This window comes from Rosa chinensis, chromosome 2 (assembly GCF_002994745.2).
Source record: "Rosa chinensis cultivar Old Blush chromosome 2, RchiOBHm-V2, whole genome shotgun sequence".
Lineage (NCBI taxonomy): Eukaryota > Viridiplantae > Streptophyta > Magnoliopsida > Rosales > Rosaceae > Rosa > Rosa chinensis.
The window spans coordinates 82931939-82937916 of record NC_037089.1 but is presented as its reverse complement, the minus strand read 5'-3'; the positions used below and the strand labels follow the sequence as shown (position 1 = coordinate 82937916).

Genomic DNA, 5978 nt, shown 5'->3' with positions numbered 1-5978 from the left:
CGGTTTTGACCAAACTGTTGTACAAATTAAATGATAAAATTTCTAACCAAGGGACCAACACTTTTTTAATATTTATAGATAACGGTTTTGACTATACCGTTGTAAAAAAAAAAACCACAACGTTTTTTATTAAACCGTTATCTAGGTAACGTTGTCTATTTTCGATTTTGTACTAGTGCATTTTGACTTCATTTCATTGGTTGCAGTCTCCTAAGATCAAAGCCTTTATCAATAAGGTGGTACATTGTCCATTACAAGATGTAGCTATTACTCTTTCCGTTTTCTCCATTAAGTTTGATATTTTTATCCGGTAAGGTGATACTATCGCTGGAATTGGGATACCTGTTGGTAGGTTAAATGCTGGAATGCATGTATGTTTGTCAATAGATTAAGTTAATGTTGTTTATATCTTAGATTCTGTTACTTTTCTTGAATTTCTTCCTACATATTTGTGTTTTCCCTTTTCTTTTCTTTTTTGTGATCGATGATTTGCTAGTTTGGGTAATTCAAAATCTTAGAAGTGGTTCATATTATGTGCTTATGAATTTTCAAGTTAGACTATGTCTGATTTTCTGGGTTTTCGTTCATTCGTATGAGTGATTTCCAAGAAAAAGAAAAAAGGTCAAATCTTCGTTTTGGTTTTTGTTCTTTGTTGGGTTTTGTTTTCACTTTTAGTATATGCTAATCCCCTTCCCTGTACTTGGCTCAATTTTTGCTTTTAGTATATGCCAATCCCCTTCCCTGTGATTATCAGTTGAGTTTTAAGTTTGAGTATGCATTACATTTAAGCAACTGAGATAACTGAGTACTCAGTACATTTCAAATATGAAGGGTGACATCTTTTAGTATATGCTAATCCTCTTCCCTGTACTTGGCTCAGATTAAGAATATTGGCCAGGTTGGTCAGGTTGGCTAGTTAGTGTTCTTTGTTGTTTTTTCTGGGCGTTCTGCCTCCATTGTACCAAAAAAATGTATCAGTATTCATTGTTCTTTGTCTGACAGATTGAAGCTATCACTGGAATTCCCTTATTTTAAAAAAAAAAATTATTTATGCAGTGCAAAATTTTCCTTGGTGTTGTTAGACCAAAGTTTTCACTTTTTTTTTTTGTGTGAATAAATCCCCTCACTTTGTTCTGTAATCATTTGAGCATTGGTTTTGTTTAGCATTCATGTGAAGTCCTAGAAGTATGATATTTGAACTATGCTGCCATTTATTAGTATGATGTGTAAATATTAGTTTTGGACCAATGCAAATACAATATTCTTTTGTTTGGCTAGCATTCTTTTTCTATTTGTATACTTTATGAAGTGTAAATTAAAGGATTGTTTCCTCCTTGCAGGTAAGCAATGGAGGTGAAAGCAAATCAAGAAGATTACCGATAAGATGTTTGATCATTTCAAAAACAAGATAGGAAGAGCATATATGAGATTCGAGGATGGGCAAGTTTTAGACCTCTTTTTCGTTCTTGCCTCTCATTTCATTTTGAAGGCCTTTTTTTGTTATGGCTTGAAGAATAGTTTATCAACATTGGATTAATTTGAGTTGTTGAATATAATGGATAATTTTATAAAATGTACATTTTCTTTGTCTACTTAACTTTTGGGTGCTTAAGTTAATGTACTGTGGAAATGTAAAGAAAATGTAACATAATAGCTCATTGAAATGGGGAAAATATCCAGGGAAAACAAACAAATTTAGGCACGCATTTGTCCATCTACGGCGTGCATACCTGTTTATTTACGACGCGCAAAATGTAAACTTACGCCGTGCATGTGTTGATTTACGACGTGCAAAATGTAAAATTACGGTGTGCGTAAGTGTTGATTACGACGTGCACAGGGGTCATCAGTTTAACATTTTCAAATTGGAAGGAAGAGATTCACGACGTGTTTTTTGGTTCATTTACGGCGTGCTTTTTGGGCACTGTGAAATTCAAAAATTAAACTCGATTTCACGACTCGGTCTATAAGGGAGCGTTTTTGCATTGTTTTGCGGGTCGTAATTTGTAATTTACGGCACGCTTTGCACGTCGTGAAAAACATATTTTCCTGTAGTGAATTCACTAGCGCGGCAAAAACGTAAGAAAAACAGAGAGAACTTGGGGTTTTATTCAATATCTCATAGCTTAAAAGTACAATCTAATAAGGTGCTTATATAGAGCATAGATCCTAAATCTAATAAAACTAGAAAACATAAATAACAATTCCTTATTAACTAAGATAGAGACCTAATTTAACTAAAATTGGAAATAAGATCCTAAATTCTAAAAGAATAAACTTGCCAGATTATGTCAATTTGTATCACTACAGGAAAAATGATCATTCACGACACGTGATTTACGACGTGCATTTAATGCGTGCCGTAAATGAGTATCATTTAAGGCGTGCATTAAATACACGCCGTAAAACTCTCATTTTTAGAACAAAATTTCGACGCACGCCATGATTATGTATTAAAAAAGCGCTAGCATATCTCTCCCTCTCATATCAAAGGTTTAAACCCCGCTCTCCCTTATCTGATCTCTCTCTCGGACGAGAGCCATTGATTTCTTCTTCTCCCAAAAGCCTTGAGAGCCAGGCCTTCCTTTGTCTCATTTCTCCTCCCAAGTACTGCAGCGATGACGTCGACCGAGACGGAAGACGCCGTATGACGTCACACCGCCATCACCGATTACCGCAAGAGCTCGAATCACGAGTCTGGCGAGATCAGATTCGTACTCCAAATCCTCCTTATTCATGTTGGATTCTGCATCTGTAACCGGAGAGCGTTTCTCTCGCCATCGGTGAACCAGCTCAATGGGATTGATTCCAAAGTCCAGAGGTATGCTTCGATTTAGGTTTTCTGATCTTTATGTTGAATTTGATTTTGTATTTGGATTTTGCATCTTCGAACCTTGAAATTTCCTTATTCATTTTCGATTAAATCAATTTCTGCTCTCTCTCTCTCACACAAAGCTTCATCTGCACCTGAAGAACTGAGATCTTATCATCGACGATTTAGCTCACCACTCTAGAATCGTTTTAATTCAAAGGTACGCCTCTATCTTATTTTATCATGATCGGAATTTGCTTATTTGAAATTTCTGTGAGGCCATTGATGTTGCTATTGATATCTTTGTTGGTTGCTTAGCTAGAGTCTGTGTTAAGAGTTTGTCTGAATTATTGTTACTCTCCACTCTAGAATCGTTTTCTTTTTCAATATGAATTTTGAGATAGATCGATGCACTATTTTTTCTCTTGAAATGATTGTTTTTGTGGAAGTGGGTGTTTATCGCACACCAGGTGTTCGATTAAATTCCCCTTAAGCTCTGTTTAGGGTTTCAGAATGGAATTATCAATTGAAAGACTTGTGCTTAGCTGCTATTGGAATTATCAATTGCAATGCCTTAGCCATTCTATTGTAGTATTCTCTTAAATGGTTTTTCTCTACTAGCTTTGCATCAGAAGGCATGTAATGTTATATATTTAATGTTCTCTAACATGTGCTTAATAAAAATGAGAAATGATATGGAAGTGGGACAAAAGAAAATCTAGTTCTCCGTTTTATGTCTTCTATACCATACATGCTTTGAGGTAAAGTCACCTATCAATGATAGTTACCTTAATGATTTCTTGATAATGATTCGCTGATGATTAGAGTAAGGTAGCTATATTTGGCAAAGATACCACTGCACATCTTATATATCGGACCGTGCAGTTTATAGAGGTAGATGGATAAGAAGTTTTAGGAAATGAGTGTCATAGAAAGTTGTGCCTTATGCATCTCTAAAATTCTATAATTTATAGGACTAGTATAATAGCAGCTAGTATGAATTACCACTTTGCAAATTGACAGCTCTTCTAGTAGTATGTTTTCAATTAGATGTGTGAATTACCACTTTTTCGTTGTGCTAATGCTTTTATTCGTATCACATACATTAGTTTTCCATCATGTGAACCATTACAGATTGTTGCTCGTTGATTATTACATAATTTATTGGTTATACATTTCTCTTATTTGTAGCTCTTGAGAAGTTGCTGAAGGATTTGCTAATAGATTTGCTACTGGAAATGAAGTGTATAGCTCTTATTTGTGGCTTTAGAGACTTTGGTAAGAGTCTGTGTGTAAGTTTTCTGTTTCTGCTGCTATTGCTTTTGTCAGTTTTTGTGTGATTTGGTTTTTGATTGGGTCTTTTGTTGTTGTTGGTTTTGAATTGGTATGGGTTTCTGCGTTTTGGGGATTTTGTTTGTATGCGGGTCTGGGTTGTTGATGATTCACTGGAGAGATTTCAAGTTATTTTAGTCTTCAGCAGTTTCAAGATTTTCATCAGATAGTGGCTCATTTTTTATGGTGGATGTGTGTATTCGATTTGCTTGATTTGTGACGACTTTATGATTTTAAAGTTGGTTTTTGTTTTAAGATTTTGATAGAGATTGAGAATTGTTTCTACTGTTGTTGGAGAATATGTAACCAATGGGAGCACGAGTAGGCAGATAGAATGGAATTTAATTCTTTGATTCATATAGATTACTTTTGGATCTGAATCAACCTGTAATAATAACTTATTAGGATGCTATAAGCTTCATATTAGTTACGCTTTGATTTGCTGTGCTTATCCTCAGTTAGTGGTCTTCTTAAGCACTATAAAGACATTTTTAGTAAAAACCAGAAGCAAAAGCAGAAGAAAAAAAGATCAAAGGCTTGAAAGCCAGATTAACTTAGCAAAATTGTATCTTTATTATTCACTTTAGCAAAATAAGTGTAGAATATTTTTGGCTTCTATCATCCCCTTAACCTTGTCATGCTTTTCATGCTACACACACACACACACACACATATATATATATATATATATATATTTACTAACTATTGGATCCATCATTTTGATGTATAATGATTTATAAGCATGATCAATTTTAATAGTAAATTTTGTAGCTCTTTATTAATGTCATTCAATATTGTCTAGCTCCAACTTCAATGGGCAAACAACAGGCATCCGTAAGTGTTGAATTTATCATGAAGATCCAAGTAAAGCTGTTCTTTTAAGAAACAAGATATATTTGAAGTGGAATGTGGCAATGTGCAGTGAACGGTTGAGGCAATCCACCCCAGTGGCTTTACACTACCACTTTAGGTTCATTTTATTTGTATTGGTTTTGCTATAAGCTTCATTTGTTATTGGTTCAACAACATTTGTTTGTATATTGCTCAACTTTTTATACAAGTGAATGTTCTTTTATGAAATTGCAACAAGCAAAGAATTAGACAGATTTGTTATTCTTTTTATTTATAGTGTTTCTGGGTGACATTGGAACAACAGAGAATTATTATTTTTTTAAATTTACGGCGTGCCAAGCATGCCTTAAACCAAAATTTACGGCATTTTACGGCGAGCGTACCAAATTTTACGGCATGCATACCAAATTTTACGGCGTGTTTTTAGGTCATGTATGGCGTGCGTTTTACACGCCGTAAAAAGATTAAAAAATTCCTTTTTTTACGATGTGGTCTATAAGGGCGCATTTTTCCCCGAATTTGCACGTCGTAAATTGTCATTTACGGCGTGTTTTGCACGTCGTAAATGACTTGTTTTTCTGTAGTGTATCTAGGGTCCCAACTGTGATTTTTCTCAAGAAACCTGATATATTCAAAAAACTCGTAATTCCTTTCTTCATGAGGTTTCTTTTTTCTTTTCATGTTTTAATAATAAGCAAGATTAAGATCTATCAATGTGCAAGAAAGACAAATAATATGAAAAAAAAATGAGAGCGAGAGCCTTCTATCTGCCTCTCCTCGAGCGGCGGCTAACCCTAGATCTAGGATTTCGACCGTCAGCCACTTTGGCTTACACAGAGTTTCTTCCTCATGTTGCCTGTTCGACGTTCTTCTTGAGTTCGTGGCTCTCCTCTGTTCAACCCTCCAGTTGTTGCACCCGAATTTCATCAATTTGTCACTGGGATTCCTCCATTACAGGCTTTGCTTGTGCAGCACCCCGATA

At 35.0% G+C, this 5978-nt stretch overlaps 1 long non-coding RNA gene across 1 annotated transcript; it reads left to right on the top strand.

Annotated features, from left to right (window-relative positions):
• The first annotated feature begins 2485 nt into the window (after window positions 1–2485).
• LOC121051902 lies at window positions 2486–5224 on the top strand. Its single transcript, XR_005807414.1, has 3 exons — window positions 2486–2821; window positions 2956–3032; window positions 4004–5224. It is a non-coding gene; the product is annotated as an uncharacterized LOC121051902 (long non-coding RNA).
• Window positions 5225–5978: the final 754 nt, after the last annotated feature.